The sequence below is a fragment of the Trachinotus anak genome, unplaced genomic scaffold, assembly GCF_046630095.1.
Source record: "Trachinotus anak isolate AG129_WGS33_773 ecotype Australia unplaced genomic scaffold, CSIRO_AGI_Tana_v1 ptg000020l, whole genome shotgun sequence".
In the NCBI taxonomy this organism is placed as follows: Eukaryota; Metazoa; Chordata; class Actinopteri; order Carangiformes; family Carangidae; genus Trachinotus; species Trachinotus anak.
The window spans coordinates 6,958,375-6,975,570 of record NW_027273871.1 but is presented as its reverse complement, the minus strand read 5'-3'; the positions used below and the strand labels follow the sequence as shown (position 1 = coordinate 6,975,570).

Here is a 17,196-nt window from a genome sequence, read left to right as displayed (position 1 = left end):
TGACTCAGCAACTGAACTGACTTCAAAAGGTAACGTCTGTTACGTCTTGGACCTATTACAGTTGGATCTATTTTTAGTGGTGACGTCAAGTTTACCAGATTTCAGCAAGGACTTTGGTTGCGTACAAGTTTATTATAACTCACAAAATAATGGCTGGTCATTCATTAAGTTTTCCATTCAGGTTTTTCAGAGGTGATTCATCATGTCAACCCTCCTCCTCACATGTGGGCAGGCCTTGATGTGTTCCAGAATTTAGTCTTGTTGAGAAAACGAATCACTGACCTGTGTCAGCTTCATACAAATCCACTCATTCATAGCGAGGGTCTGTCCAGCTGAAGGTTAGAGCAACGGTTCCACATTTTGGGGATGGGCTTGTGGGATTTTCTTCCAAGTTACATGAGCAGGACTAAAACCCTCTCATGTCTGTGCAGTAAGCATGAAGCTGAAGCCAGAGGATGGAGAGCTTAGCTTTGTACAAAGCCTGGCTAGCACAACCCACCTACCACCACCTCTAGAGCTCACTAATCAACACGCTGTACCTTGTTTTTTTAATCTCTCAATAACCAAGTCTCTCGTGTTAACCAGCTGCTGATAGTAGCTTCATGTTTAGCATTTGTGGGACCCAAATACATTACCCGTGAGTAATGCACATACAAGATTTATAAAAGTGGCAGCCCACCGTGACATCCCCCACTGGTTTGTGAGCTGCTGTTTTGAAGCACTGCTGGGATGATCAACTTCGTGCTCAGTGTGACATGTACAGATAAGAGAGTGGTGTTGATCTAACTCTCATTGAGAATGCAAAATAAGCATATTTCCCAAAATGCCCTTTAACCAGTTTAAAGGCCAGACTTGATTATGATTGTTGGACCAGTTATGATTTGGATTAATCAGCGGAACAAGTTGGACAACTCATTCCAGTCTGGGTCAGCTGGTCCCGTTACCTGTGTCCTGTTCCAACGTTCCTTCCTGGGGATATGGGGTAAGATCTTTGCCAAGGCTGTACCAGGAGCAACTGTTTCCAGCCCAGATTCTGAAACTTCTCATGATTCTCATGGGCTCTTAGTTTTTTTGGTGAGGGCAGCCAAAGAGAACAGAGGTAATGATGCAGATGCTGGTCCAGCTTTTTGGTTATTGAGTGACTTGCTGGTGCTTCAGGATTATCAAGTTCCCCGAAATGTGGCGATAAAAGGACTCCAAAATCCTTCATGCAAAGCGATGAATTACACACAAATTTATCTCTTGAGCTTGAAGCAGGTTCATTGGTTTCGCTGTTGTTGACTCACAACAACCCTGCTGGCTTCTAACATCACCTATCTTTGCTTCACTTCATCCTGCGCTCCCTCGCTTTCATTTGTCACCATCAAAAGTCTCCCTCCTCTCATCTTTCCCTCCGCTTGTCTGAATGCATCTCACAACGCTCTGCCTCTCTCTCGCTTTTTTCCTTTTTTTTTTTTTTTTTTTTTTTTACCTGACCCGTCATCGTGGACTCTTTCACTCTCACGATTTCTCTCCACTTCACATCTCCCTCCTCCCCACTCTCTTACCTTCTCCCTTCCTCTCCTTTCACCCCGCCTCATCGCCTTGCTGTCTTTTCCTCCCTCCCCTCCTGTTTTCTCCACCTGTCCCCTCCCACCTTCCTCCAATCTCTTCTCCTCCTTTCCCTCCCGTTCTCTCACTGACCGGCTCACTCCCTTCCCTCCTCTTCTACGTTTCCTCACCTCCATTTTTTGTTTCTCTTTCCATTTCTTCCTGTCCTTTGCCACCGTCCTCTCTGGTCTCTTTTACCTTCTCCCCCCTCCTCTCTCTCCTGCCAGGCCTCTTCATATTTCAGCCGACGACATGACCACAGAGAAGATTCAGAGATGGTCACAGAGTCTGGTCAACAGTACTATGCAGTAAATCCCTCACTGACCTCCCACTGCATTTAAATTCTCTAATCTGGTGACAAAAAGAACGAGGCGATGAGCTGGTGCCTTATGGGAAAGATCAAAATGCTAACTAATCTGCCCCCTACTCCCTCTCCCTCCCAGTCGTCCCCTGACGGTGCTCTCCACTCCATAAAAACCCCACTGTGTCATTGCACTCATGTCTGGAGGTCACTGTACTCCACAGAGCAACCTCACAAGTTTTGTGTAGCAATTAATTACCATCACCGTGGCCGCCACATATGGGCCTATTATCATAAGGCCTCATGGGAGGATATTTCCTGCAACCATTATTCTGCGAGAAGTGACAGGGAGCGTTTTAAAATGCCAACAGGCTTTGATTTCACTCCTTTGTCAGGCCGGAGATGAGCAGATAGAGTTTACTGGATATTTTTAACAACATCTCTGCTTTACAGGAAGGAGAGAGGAGTGTGAAAAGAGCAGGTGGGAGGACAAGTATCCTCCTCTTGAAAGCATCTTCAGTCTAAGATGATCTCGACATTTTATCCTTCTACATTTACAGCATGTCTCTGAAAAGCTCTGTGAACAAAGTGTCACCTTGAGAAATATCACAGATTAATTTGGTGTCTGGCTGCATCACCTGCACAGGGAGATAACTGAGAACTAATCTCTTCTCACTAATAATCCTCAAGATCTGATTGTATTTATGGTCAGTGTTTTTCAGTATTAACCATTCAAAGAGTCTGCATCCTCTAAATAACTCTACAGTGTAGTTTTCTCTGTTACTGGCAGAGGCCGCCTTTCCAGCACAAGATTCAAATTGTGTAACTACACTGAACTTGGTGTGGAGGGCAACAACAGTAACTGTGATGCAGTCTTCAATGAATCAAATATGTCCCCACAGGTTAAACTGCCTCTGTAAAGAGGGTGTGTGGTAGAGACTGCTGGAATAAACATTATACTGGCAATGTAATAACTTACTTATATCAATACAGTGGTTGTTTATGTACAACCTTGTCTCCTAGAAGTTTTTATACAACTAAACCGAATTAATTTCAAAAATGTAATTACGTCCCAATTATGATCCTGATTTAAAAACACAGAGTGTCCACCATCTTTCCCTAAAACAGCAGTTTCCAACCTTTTCTAACTCATGGCCCACTTGAAAATTTCAAAAACATTGGTGGCCCACCTCTAAGCCCACAACAATATGGAGGCCACATAATGCTCTCTCAGAAAGAGGACCCCCTCCAATGACAATCAAGAGTTTAACCTTATTAAATTTAACCTTGCTATATTTCCACCTGCAATGAACCAATGACAGTCTCATAAAAACGGATTCAGGCAGCCAGGGTTTCATAGGTCATATAACCTGAGGCACCAATCAATTTATGAGGATGGGGGACGGGGCTAAATGCACTTGAAACCTTGTCAGTACAGAGAGTGAGAGTTTGCATTAGGGCAACCACTAAGACTGTGTCAGCCACTGCCAGTTACAAGCTAACAATCAATATAAAGATGCTAACCATTCTGATACATCTGCTAGTCTCTGGTCTTAACAGACTCCTCATCTGAGTCTGGATCTGACTGAGGCAAGCAAATGGTGGGCGGGGCCAAGGCCTGATCCAGATTTCTCAAAGAGGAAGTAAGTGGAGATCAGCTTACAGCCACAGTTTTCCTTTTTTTCACTTTTTATGTGGGAAAACCATGTTAAACAAAATTTCTGGAAGACATGTTTGCTATGTAGAGTATACATGGCTGCTTTGGACTTACAGTGCATTTGACAGTGATGGAGAATATGTACAAACTATGTATGAAATGATATGTTTTGTCCCCATTCCCATGTCTGTAAACATTTATTCTAAGTATTTCCTGTAGTTAGAATTTCTAATTGGGACAAAGGTGACTTGATGATGACAGTTGGATAATCTGCTGATGCTGCTTCTATTATTGTGTCAGATGCAAGAAGTGCTCAATTAGAGGCTAACTTCCAATGCACAAAGTTAACCTTCAGGTACATGTGTAAGCTCTGTCTCATCACAAATCATTAAGCGTCTTATTCATGATGCAGTATCTATGAATTTAGAATACGGGATGCACACAGTTAAATCTCCAAGTTACTTCAAAATCAATTCCTCGACCTTTTCAGTCTGGTTTTGACAGTGACAGTGTCTGATCACACGTGAACAAGCTCCAGGTCTCTGCTGCAGTGGAAGATATAAATATGTAAAAAGTGTTGCTGGAATCAAGCTTTAAGAAAACACCTTGTAAATCTTTATCAGTAAATAAGGTCCAGACTGGAACATTCCCTAACATGCTCCCTCAAGTCCCACAAGAATAATAATTATTACCTTGTGGGAAAATTGCTGATTTTAATCCCCTGAGAATATGAAGTCGAAACTCTGGCGCAGATGAGTCGCCATATTCTGGTGAAGATAAGAGTCCCCCTGATCATTTTGGACCTGTGGGAAATCACATTTTTCCTCTAGATACTTGGCAGCACTTCCTTTCACCAACCAAACTCCAGGACAAACTTTGCTGATTTAAGAAGTGACTGTAAACTGTAAAATCAGAGCTTAAAATGACTGTGCGCAGGCACACAATTCTTACACAGTTTAATTAATTATGTGTAAATGTTTTACATGAACATCAGAGATGTCTGGGGTACTTTCAATTTGATTAGATCCTCACAAAATGCAAGTTGAGTGTTTCCCAGTTGAACCAACAGAATGTTGTGGTGCTTAATTTAAATGATTTAGTATTTTCTGTTCATCCGTAGCGGCAGCAGTGAGGGTTTGGAGCTTGAGTCTTTGCTTTTGTTTCCCCTTTGTTGCCTTTTTCCTCAGAAACAGCATTTCCCTGCATCCCCCTGTGTCCTGGCTGAGCATCTTTCTCTATATCCCTCTCTCTCTCTCTCCCCATATTTCACTTTACACTCTCTTTTCGGAGTGGCCTTCAGAAGCAGCTGGATCGCCGCCGGGAGCCTTTGGAAACCTTCCAAGCCGTCATACGCCCCTCTCCCTCTGTTCTGCCTGCCCACCTCTGCTTTTCCTCCTCTACACATTTTAATCCCCCCCCCCCCCCCCCCGTAACTCCCATCTTTTCAACTCTTGCTGCTCTTTTCCTCCACAGTCTGTCATGACATTATCAAAACAAAACTGGGTTTTTTATGAAGCTAAACTCAAATAGATCTCAGCTAGCTGCTCTTTCTTCTAACTTTTGACCCCTGGAAACAGACGCTTCTTTCTGTGACTTACTTTTTTTAAATAACCATTTTCTCTCTCTATTCGGGCCTATCCTCAGGTCTCTGTCAGACCAGGTCTGACTGTCCTTGGTTGCCTTTCAGAGCTGGCCCATGTTTTTAAAAATACATTATGAACATCTGTTTCAGGGAGGTTTTGGATCAGGTCCAAACGTTTGGACTCGTGAGGAGCTGTGAGTCCTGTGATTCACAGTGTGTCTCATATACAAAATATTCTGTCACAAATATTCTCAACAGCAAATGTCCAACACAGAACATAGATTCGCTTCAGTACGTGGTCATGATGGTGTACAGGTTGTGACTCTGTGAGGACGCGCTGCTGTGAGACGTTACAATAACCTGCTAACATCAGGTCTGACCGTCCAGCTCAAATCTGTGCGTTCAGCTGCTGGTGGGGTCGGATCGAGTTCAGAACTCTTTCACACCAAAAACAAACCACTCCAGAGTTCGTTTGGGACCGGACTCCGACCACCTGAACCAAAGGGCCACAGAGCGAATGTTTGGGTCTGCACCCGAGTGCGATTACTGTTTTCACACCTGCCCAAACCAATCGCACCAAGTGGGAAAGTGAACCAGGGTTCAATTTAAAGAATAAAGAGCGCAGGTGTGAAAGCTCCCTCAGCCACTGGGGTGCTTTTAAATTCTGCATCTGTTATTGAATTAAATCACTTTTGAGTCAAGAAATCACCAGCGGGCCTTTATTTTAAAACACAAAACAAATGTGGAAAGTTGAGAGATTTTCCACATCTGTCACCTGCATTACCTGTGAAATTAGGACTTCAGTACATTTCTGATATCAGTTCAAAGAGCTCAAAGAAGCTTTAATGCTTTTTTTTTTCTTTTGTCTGATGTTCTGAAAAATCTATGCTTCTCTGAATTCACGATGAATTTGCCAACCAGCTCCACTGATGGAAACGCTGCCGTGAGTGTTTGCTTCTTCATGCGTCACACTCTGGTGGGGGGTGGGGGGTTGGTGTCCAGGCTGATTGGACAGCATGAAAACATCCCAAAAAAATTGTTTACTTCAGGTAGTGAGGGGGGATAAAAAATCATCAATTTGATCCATCAACCTGCAGCTCATGCAGAAGATTTTTGGCAGCTCCTGCTCCTGTGGTGCAGTCAGAGCTGCGATGTGTGTTTCCTAACGCAACGCCTGGTAATCGTGACCTCAGGCAGACACACTGTCAGTCAGCGTCTTGTCTGTTCTTTCCCCCGCCATCTTTTCTTTTTTCCAAAGTCCCTCACAACTGTCTCTGCGCTCTCTCTCTCTCTCTCTCTCTCCCAGCAGTCCACTGTACCTCTCTCCAGAATCATCAGCACCCTAACACCAGACACACACAAGGAGCAATCAATCACAAAGTGCTCAAAGAAACATGTTCACTGTCAAAACACTTAATAAAAGTGTGGAAACTGATGAAATATGAAGCAGGTTCTTACGAGAGAAGACCAAGAGCCCTCAGTCAACTTCCTGTAAAATAAAGCTAAATTAAAAAAAAAAAAAAAAGATAGAAGTATGGATGCTGCAGTTCACACTCATATGCAAACTTAAAAACCACAGACATAAGGTGACTCCTTAATATAGGAGGGACTTGTCAATATTTACATCCCTGGAATGAAAGAAATGTGAATGAATTTTTGTGTCTTTAGCCGAATGTCTGCTGCTCATCTTAGATACATTAAGCTGGAACATGAAGAATTCTGCAAATGCTCTGTCTCAAACTTTGCAGATTCACGGTACGGTTGTACACACTGGGTAACAAGTCCTCATTTTCTCTGCATCTAGTCCTCAAAAAAAAGACGTTGAATTTTCTTCATAAGTTGGAGTAACTCTGCTTCCTTATCAGAACGATTCTGTCAACTTCCAGGTTAAAAACCGACAGCAGGCAGGAGGATGTCCGACTTTTTGTAAGGCCACCACAAGTCCTCTTTAAGATGTTTCTGTTGCAGGTTTAGATCCTTGTCTGGCATGACATGAGAACACAGCATGTCTCATTGTATTATGTTGTGGTAAAACCCCCTCAGTGTAGCGTTGCAGGAACAGACTGGTCACACTGAGCTGTTGTGACAGCGCTGAAAGCACAAATGAATTAAGGCCGTTTCATGCTGCTGTTGCTGGCTGCTACAGCACGACATACAACTGCAGCTCATGTTCACCACGGCCTGTTTTTTCACAGTAGCTCGTTTTCAGGTCTTGTTTTAATAATTAAAAACACCATTTACACATTTAACACACACAAAGTATTTAGATTTATTTATGAACATATTTTTTTCACACTTGTTGGTCAGTATAAAATGTTTGTATTTTGTAATGGATATTTTTCCTCCCAGATGAAGATAGGGGCCACATTTACCTCCTACATCAACAGATGGGGTCTAAAGGTGGTTCCTGACCTTTTCTAACTCATGCCCCCCCCCTTAAAATTCTCAAAAATGCTGCCAGCTCACATCCAAACCCGTAAAAATACAGAGGCCAAACAATATCACTTGTCAGTTCACTATATCTCTGGACTCTCTCTCCTTTTAACTCGTCCTGTTGCTATCCATTTAGATTCTCCAGTTTTTGGGTGTCATTTTTCTTTAGCGTGCAATCAGACTGAGATCATCTTTTCACCCAAATTGTACTGGTTTTGCGAATGATTTGTGGCCCACTTGCAGTATCTTCACAGCCCACAGGTTGGGAAGCACTGGCCTAGATAATTACCTGTCAGGTGGTTTGTGTGAACAGGGTGATCCAGGATGGAGTCAGCTCCCCTGCCTGAATTATTGTTTCACTCCATTTAATTCAAATTAATTAAAATCTGTTTGAATACGATCAGATCTTTAAAAAAAGAAGAAAATAAAATACAAAAAATGAGTCTGATGTGTGAAACCACAGCTTCACATTCTTTTTTACTGGCCAGGTTATTACCTAATACTGTATATATTGAAGTGAACTGTTGGCATTGATATTGTTCTCTTGGTCTATGGCTGATACAGGAACACAGGAGAGATCTCTGCTTACATTCACAGTCTCTTTGGGACAGAACTAATCCTCAGATGGACTGGGGGGCTCGCCTGACCCAAACCTGACCTGCGTCTCTGTCCTCAGACTGAAATATAATCTAAGCAGCCTCTTATCGTTCACTTCTTCCAGCAGAGGGGAGATAGCGACCAAACAAATGAAGACGCTGAGATGCTTCTGTACAAATGCCGAGTACATGCAAGCTGAAGCTGACACACTCGCTGCTAAACCACTCTTTCCTTCCTAATAGTCAAAGTCATTCCTTTTTTTTTTTCTCTCCGCTGGCAGCAGAGGAAGCCAAATGTGTACTTGTGAGTCGACAAGTCTGGTAACAAGACAGTGTTTGTTATTGTTCCTGGCATAGCCTCTCTGCACACTTCGATTTGATTTTAAAAAGCCATTTTCTGTTTTCTTGCTTTAGGAAGCACCTGTGAAATCAGTTGAACTGCTCCCGTAACATGACAGTACGTGCCAGAATGTAACTGACTGCTCTGTGCCTTCGTATTATTCACCCGACTGAAGCAGAGCCAACAGGAAGAGGCTTCCTTCACACTGAAGCAGATGCTGTGGAGGCCTGACTACAGGAGGCACCTGTGCTTTTTCTCACTAGTGTAAGAAAGAAATTCATTGCATTTACTTAAAGCTCCACACAGTCTAAAGGTAGATGTCCATGTGTTTGTGATTATAAAGCAGGTCTAGGTTCTATATTAATACAGTGAAAGTATCAAAACCTCAGTCCACAGAGAAATGCACACAGCCTGTATTCAGAAACTGAGCCTTAAAACCAGCCGTCAGGACTTCTGTGACTTTGTGATGTCACAACAAAGCAATCACCACTCTCAGCCACGCCCCAAACCCTGTCCACCTGGACCTACCATCCAACCTTGCAGGATTTGGTTTCTCTGAGTTTTTACATGAATCTGTTGATTTTTATTGGATCACTCAGAAAACTGACTTGTTGTTACTAGAGCTACAGAGAGAAGTCTGTGAGAGGAGATGCAAAACTATGCTGAGATGGTTTTTGGTTCTTAAAACCACAAATATATCTTCTGATGAAAATCGACACTTCAAGTAAAACAGTAAATATTGAAATATGGGACCTTTCAGTACTGTATACTATAACTCTACTTTATGTTACACAATACTTATATTTCAATTTTTCTTTCAGTAAATGTATCTCACAACTACAGTTAGTGGAAATTTTTTTTAACACTTCTTCAGTGCTTCAAGTGAGATTCTGGTGTTTGTCAGCCTGGGGATTCACACCAGTGTGTTGATGTTAGTGTGAAGCTTTGCCTTGCTTGTTCATTAAAAGTGTTGACATCAAATGTGTGGAGATGGTCCCAACACCACGTTTACACCTCTATCCGTGCACTTTATCCGGGTAAGGAAAACTGTATGTTACCTCCAGAGGTAGTCTGGCTCCCACTGTGTTTGACATCTACTGCTGACTTGTCACAGCCTCAGATTACTCGTGGGCTGAAGAGGTAGAGGGGGTGGTCCAATAATTGGAAGGTCGGTGGTTTGATTCCCGGCTCCTCCAGATACTGAACCCTGAGGTATCGTCATTGTGTGAATGTGTGTGTATGATGGGAAAAAAATCGCTGTGTGAATGAGTGAATGGAGCTTCCTTGAAAAGTACTATATCAGTGCAGTCCAGAGCATAAGTGTGCAAAACTATACTTATTAGGTGCACACTCATTTCATTGACTGCTGTGGGATATTCATTCGAATAATATAATAAAAGTATCAAAGAATTCCTTAACAAGTAAGAATCAAACACACCAAAAAAAGTTTTTAAAAAAAGTTATTTTTTTTACTACTTTTTGTGAGACTGAAAGTCTTTGAGATGAACTTCTTTTAAAGTATGAAGCGGGAGATATTTTCCTTTCTGTCAACAAATCCCATGAAACATCCAAAAAAAAAACACTGAGCTGATCCTGCTAAGTGTTGTCTGTGTATCTTATTCCCCTGAGCCACAGAGCTCCATTGTTGTTCAGCAACTATTAAAAACACATCAGTGAGTCACACTGTTGCACTGGGTGACATGTTCCTTCATTACCGTAAAAACACACACACTGTAGTTTATTTTGAGTGTCCCACATAGACCGCCCCGCTGCCAGAAATATTCACTACAGCACCAAAAATGTATGAATCCGCAGCTGAATGTAGTCCCTGACAAATGGACTATTTTGTCCTGTTAGGGCAGTAACACTCAAGCAGACATGCACTATAGGAACAAACACACACATCAAGCTTCATGCATGCACATATTACAGACTGAAACACACACACACGCACTTACCTCAGTGTATGAGTGTGCTGATTCGGAGTTTCTGACAGGGTCCGGGGATTTCTCTAATCACCTGAGATGAGGAGGTAGAAAGATACAGTCAGCAGGTGAGGGATGGCCCGCCTCTAAGCTGATCATCTCCTCCCAAGCCCATATCATTATTTCCCAAGTTTCCCCAATTAGGCGAGTGCTGATGTGGGATCAGCGCACAGATCTCCTACAGTCATCGTTTCATTACTGAGAGGAAAAGGTGCAGAACTGGGAAGAACCCAGGGACAGGATCAGCACAAATTCCTCAAAAAAAAAATCCTTCATAAATGAAGTTTTCATGGAGCTCTGGAGGTCGTCTCAACTCTCTGAGCCCTCGTTTCAGCTGAGGTTGTGCTGTGTGTGACTTTTGTTGTGTTTTCATGTTAAATTGTTCAGCAAAGTTACAGCTGGCGGCGTAATATTTAAAAAAGTGAGACACCAATTCCTCACCTGCAGCGACATCACCCTGGTGTTGATGCTGCTATATTTACTATAAACCCTGAATGAACACTGTGGCCTCGATGTTTCTCTAAACACTTCACCTGGAAGTTCTCATAGTTGTAATAGACATGATGGAGGAAAACAAGTTGATGATAACACAGAACGTGAGGAGCTAAAGTGATGAACAGTAAACTGAGTGACTTCAGGTAGAGAGAGAAAAGCACAAGTGACTGATTTCACTCTAAAGGTGGATGATGCAGTACAAGAAGACTCTAAATACGCTGCAGCTCCAGCAGTAATGTTCAGAGTGGTCCGTGTACTTTCAGTCAGTTTAGTTTTTGTGATTTAAACCAAAAAAAAAAAAATTGTTATTTGTGTTATTGTGATTTTTGTTATCAAGAAGACCAAATTCAAAGAAACAGTCCAAAACTACAAAGTCGTTGTTTGCAAATTGCTTTTGTCCATTTTTCTTTGTTGAATTGGCAGTCAGGTGGCACTGAAGTAAAGGTAAACATTTGAAAATAAATGCCAAGAGGGCAGAATGGCCATTCTATAAAGTGTAACATTAAGCACTGTCAGACAGACAGTTCACTGAAGACGGATTTAATTTTAGTGTTAGATCCAGAATATATATGAATTTGGATTTTTATCCTTGAAGTCTGGTGTAGGTTGAAACTCCGCCTGTAGGAAGATCAATAAAAATCTGTATCTTGTTGAAACTGATGCATGTACAGAACTTCAGCACATATTCATAAGTACAACACAAAATGAAATGATGCATTGGCAGTGCTGCAGATTCACATTTACTGCACAAAACAACAGAACAGAACAGAAAATGTTGCACATCTAAAATGACTGATGTTGGAGCCTGAGTCATTTAATTATTTTGAATCCTGCTTAACTTCCAGCTGTGATAGTCCTGATGGGAGACAGTGCTGATTTGATAAAACACCAAAACCTTCATGAGCAACAACTGTAAACCAGACGTTTCTGTTGTGAGCACCTCAGCCCTGTTGCAGACTAACTCCAACCAAGGTCCCAACCCTGATCTGGACAATGTAGAACCTCAACAGAACCACGTGATCAGTCGAGCTTACTGAGGTGTAACAATACCATCCTCAAATTAGTGGCACTAATGTCTTTCAGGAACAAGTTTTAATTGATGTTTTCTACTTTTTTATGACTCTGCATTTAACTCACCACATCACCAAACTGTCAGTGCTGTGTTCCCTACAATACATTCAGCTATGTGTCTGAAATTGATATTAATGCAGCTCATAGAGCAGATTAGAGAAGAGGTGAGCATGAGCAGCTCTTCTAAAGGACTGTGGTTCTGTATTAGGATGAAGAAGCAGAAGGCTGCTAAACATTTTCCACCAGCAAATCCAGTGTCAGTGTGTACAGAGCTGCTACTGACACTGGTGCCACACCCTGATTGAGTCTTTAATGATTCCTCCTTTAGGTCGGGGAATAAAAATACCGTTTAAGGAATTAGCGGCTCAGCGAAGTGGAGCCGTGCAGCATATGAAGGTTTAAAAAATGTAGCAGAAGCAGCAGCTTTTGCTTAACGGTAACTTGTGAAAATGCTTTGAGTTGAAGACTTACTGAGTCTGAAAAGGGGCGAGTGTTTGCAACAGTGTGTGTGTGTGTGTGTGTGTGTGTGTGTGTGTGAATGTGTGTCTGTGAATGTGTGTCTGCATGTAACGAGTCACAGCGTCAGGAGGAGCACTGACTCTTTTTTATGCCTCTGTGCTAGCAGTAGCCAGAGGACAAATGTTTGCAGGTTGTCCATCCATCCCATTCTCGTAAGTGCAAACTGATTACAATTTGATGGTCAAGTGTCAGAGGTCAAAGTCACAGGGACCTCTTCAAACACATTTTGGCCTTGTGAACACAGCATCCCTGTAACTCCTCAGGAGAACCACTTCAAATGTGGCACAAATGTCCATTTGAACTCAAGAATTAAATTTTAGGGGTCAAAGATCAAGGTCACTGTGACCTCACATAACCTTCTATGTAGCATCTAGCCTTTGTGAATGTTTAGGTCACCTACATGTAACTGTGTTTAAGCAGTCATCATATGTGTTGAAAAGGATTCACAGTAGCACTGAGTTTGAGTGAACTGTTTCTGCACTTCGCCCTATGTTTCATTATAGTAGATGTGTTTCTTTAAGTTTAGATGAATATGTTTATAGCACTGATTGTATCATTAGATCGCTTCATATGCTATTTCTGTAAAAAGGCAGTCATTTGTGTTTTTGTGTTATTTCTTTTCTTCATAGTTTCATTCCATTTTAATGTGACTGCAACAGTAAAGTCATTAAAATGAAGAGCTGAGACGTTAACTTCTGACTCATATCATTACTGAATGGAGTGGCTGGCTGTCAATCTACGTTCCACCACTCACACACGTAGGGTGGACAGTTACAATGATTTCTTCTATCCACATGGTCAACGGTCAACTTCACTGTGACATCAAACTGTTCTGAGGAAACACTTGTGGCTGTTGAAGGAGGAGACTGGAGGACTGATGGGGAGACTGAAGGAGAGGTTATGACCATGTTTCCTGCAACTTGGCTGGTTGGTATAGGCAAACCATTAGTAGTAATAGTTGTTTTTAATTTCCCATTTTGTTATGTGAGACGATATATCCCAGCATGAAAAAAAAAAAACACATGGTGTACTTCACCACAACAATTCATCTGTTGTAATGTAGCAATTATGTGCTCCAACATATTCAATGCAAAAAACAGCAGTTTCAACAGTGTTTGTATAAAATAGTAATTTGTAATTTACACCTGTCCAACGCTACCAACACGCTGCCAATGTAAGACAAACAGAAATAATGTCTGTGTGGGCGCTCTAATTATTTCACAATGAGAAACAACTTAAGAACAAACTGTACATTTGACCTTTTGTGTAGGGCAAACTCGTGAAAACTGCAGTGACTCACCGATGCAAAGAACTTACATCCTGTTCACTTTCTTACAAAGAGGAAGATGGAGAAAAGTTTCCTCACTCGGTCTCTGAAGTAGATGCAGAGTGAAAATGATGATGCCATGGCTTGTTAAACATGAACTTTCTCACAGTCATTAGAGCAACAGCAGCACCAGCTGCCATGACAACAATAATAAGACCATACACTTTTAACACTTCAACCAAAGAGCTCGAGCCTCTTCGCCCTTTGTGTCAGCACATCCGTGCTTCTCATACAGGTGACCCTCGCTTCCTTAATGTAATTGGCTTTTCATCCTTTCAGAAAACAATATTCATTCCCCACATGTGGCTCATGTCCATCCTGCTGACAAAGACCGGATAACCCCGACGTCACGTCTGCTCATCATTTCTTTCCCGCTCTACACGGAGAGGACAAGAATACAGCACCCATTACACACACCGCCGCCCAATTAGCCCAGGAATGTGAATTAATGAGCAGGTCGGGGCAGGTTAATGAAGGGTGGTGCTGATCTGCTGAGGGCTGAAATTAAAAAGTGTATCCTCTGTCCGAGTAAAGTTTCACGCAGGCAGCTGCTCCCTCTGAGTCTGAGCATTATCATGTTAGTGCTGCCTCATGCTTGTGCCATCGCTCTTTAAATTACCATGCAGTGGCGCCGAGCGGCTGCTGTGAGGGCGGGCGCTGGCGTGTCATGTTTTATAGGCCGCTGTCAGCCTCCTGAACACAACTTTATTTTCACCAAAGTAAGAAACTTCAGTAAACCAGCAGCAGATGATTTAATATCCTCAGAATACACTGCAAAAGGATGGTTTCCACTGTCCTGCATATAAACGCCAAACTTCTAATTCTGATATCAAACAACTGAAGAAAACTGCCCGTGGTGCTTCATAATACACTTGTTTATTTGCCTATTCATTGGTTATCAGTTTACGATCATCCCAGGAGGACATTTACCTCGTAATGCAGAGCAACTAGTCAAGTGGGTGCAGGTTATGGGCCTGGCCGGTTTGTGTATCTCTGGACTGTGGCTGTATGTAATCTGAGTGTGATAATGGGTCAGAAGAATCTAAGAATGTGTCCTGCCTCTATCAGGTGAACAGGAGCAGACAGATCTGCACTGATAGGAGACAAACACACAAAAGCACTGAACCAACCTCAGCCTCTTTCCACTGAATTAAACTGAAGCACCACAGAAATTTAGGCTGTTTTCAAACTGCACTAATCGATAGTTTTATATTAATAATGATAAAATGTGCAGTGTGGAAGCTGTTATTTGTATTGATGAACCCAGAGAATTATCATCTGATTCTGCAGCTCTGTGGATTTACAGCATCTTTCACTTCATTATTTGAGTTTTATATCTCATCAGCTTTGACTGTGTCTTTTCACTTGAAGATTAGTGAAAAAAACACTGTGGTTCTGCTTTGCCACAACTTCCTGCTAAAGCTTCTATTAAATTCAATCTGATAATATCAATGAGAGACGGCTACTTTTAGTTTGGCTTTATCTGAGGGACAAGCTGCACCTTTTCTTTAAAAATAACCCACTCTCCTCTTGTGTCCACAGCAACTTTCATTTCACCCTGTGGGCTCACCACCTGCAGGGATACTCATCGGGTCAGGGTGCATTGCAAGCTGGCGGCAGGTTGGGTTGGGGGCCTGGATGTGCTGATCCATGGCGTGGCAGACTAGGCCTAAGGATGTGCACCTGATCCTGTGTGCTGTTTGAGTTTGAAGGTGCTGCTGAGTTTGAGGATTTGCAGAGGGAGTCTGGAGTTAAGCAGTTTATGTTTTCTCTTTATTTTAATCAAGACACTCTTACTGATAATTTCTACCCTCTGAAAAAACTGAGGCGCTTGTGTCTGCAGGTTTGTAGCTGTTAGTGTGAATGTGCTGTTTGCTGGATGTCGAATAAGGGTCACGGAACCCAAGCAGATGACTGGAAAACATCCACAAATCCTCAGACTGGCATGGTGGCTGCATAACAGAAACAAACTTGCAAACCTAACAAGCTAAGAGAGAAAATGCATCCAGTGTGAGACTGAATCTGCAGGGGAGGATGTGATTCTCACTGACCTACGATTGTTAAAAAAAAAAAGCCAAAACCCGACTCTTTGGGGAAAATGAAGGCTTCAATTTCCTGGGCAGGCGGCAGAAGCAGCGGCTGACGGCACACGGGGCTCAAAAGGACTCAGAAATTCTGAACACTGCAAATATCCTGCGAGAGCCCGGCTGAGAAATGAGCTACTGCAAACCAATCAAGCTGCACTGAACCAACACGCTCACAGCTTTTCAAGAGAAGAAGGGGAGCCGATCATGTCTGCTGCACACACATGAAAGGACACCTGATATCAGAGATGGGAAAAGGCACCGAGCAAAGACCTGAATGTCATTTTTTTTCTCTTTATATATTTAGACTTTGCAGTTTCTTGTCTCTCTGGCAGAGAAATGAGGATCACAGCACCGAGGGCGACTGACACTGCTCAAAGCCTCGCCCTCAACACAAGAAGATTATTTTTCATTTTAACGTTGACTGACTTTATTAATTACTCTAAGAGGCATAAAAGGGTACATAAACTAATGAACACTTGCACAGCGTATATTATACACTTGATTACCCTAACCCCATGCTGTTTCAGATGTTTGTGGCAGTCAGAAAATTTTGCCTCCAGTAGTACAATGAAATATATGTCTGGAGAAAAAAGTGAAAGAAAGAACAGTAAAGGAAAACAAAGAGGGTGCAAGGTTCAATTTACAGGAGGGATTGTGGGGGTATGATCCCCCCGGATTAAGACTTGGACCCCGCCCCCCGACAGTTTGGTGGTGTTGGAACATGTGTATCCTTCTGCAAGTGTAAATATTACAATATATTTCTCATATTCATGCCTGGTAGAATTTTGTAATACAATTTCAGACACCCCTAAAGTGGACCGTACCATTTGTCAACCTTGACATTGGTTGAACGTCTCTGCCAGGCTCACTCCGTCAGCAGTAGCTAACTATCTAGCTTGTGAAATTGACTTCATTTTCTTACCTTTTTAGTTTCTGAGTCAAGTATCTACGGATGAAAGCTAATGTTTGCTTGTTTCTAACCTTGGCCTTAACTTACAGTTTAGCTAACTAATATTGGCTAGCTTATAGCATGGCCCTTTCATTTAAAATGTTAGCTTGTCATTTCATTACCAATATAAAATGTTATATATGATCTAATGTTACCAAACACTGGTGTTCCGTGATGAGCAGTGAGGCAGTGGAGGATGTGTTGTTGTACAGATATGTTTTGACTTCTTTTTGATTTGATTTGGTTTGACATCAGTGTTGGAAA

At 42.2% G+C, this 17,196-nt stretch overlaps 1 protein-coding gene across 11 annotated transcripts in view; it reads right to left on the bottom strand.

The window, feature by feature from the left end:
• The window catches only part of sgcd (sarcoglycan, delta (dystrophin-associated glycoprotein)), a 305,616-nt gene that overhangs the window by 182,013 nt on the left and 106,407 nt on the right, over positions 1 to 17,196 (bottom strand). For all 11 annotated transcript variants that reach the window (XM_071506502.1, XM_071506496.1, XM_071506501.1 and 8 more), the window contains one exon: positions 10,458 to 10,518. The gene's annotated coding sequence lies outside the window, so the exon portion shown is untranslated. The remainder of the gene's footprint in view (positions 1 to 10,457; positions 10,519 to 17,196) is intronic.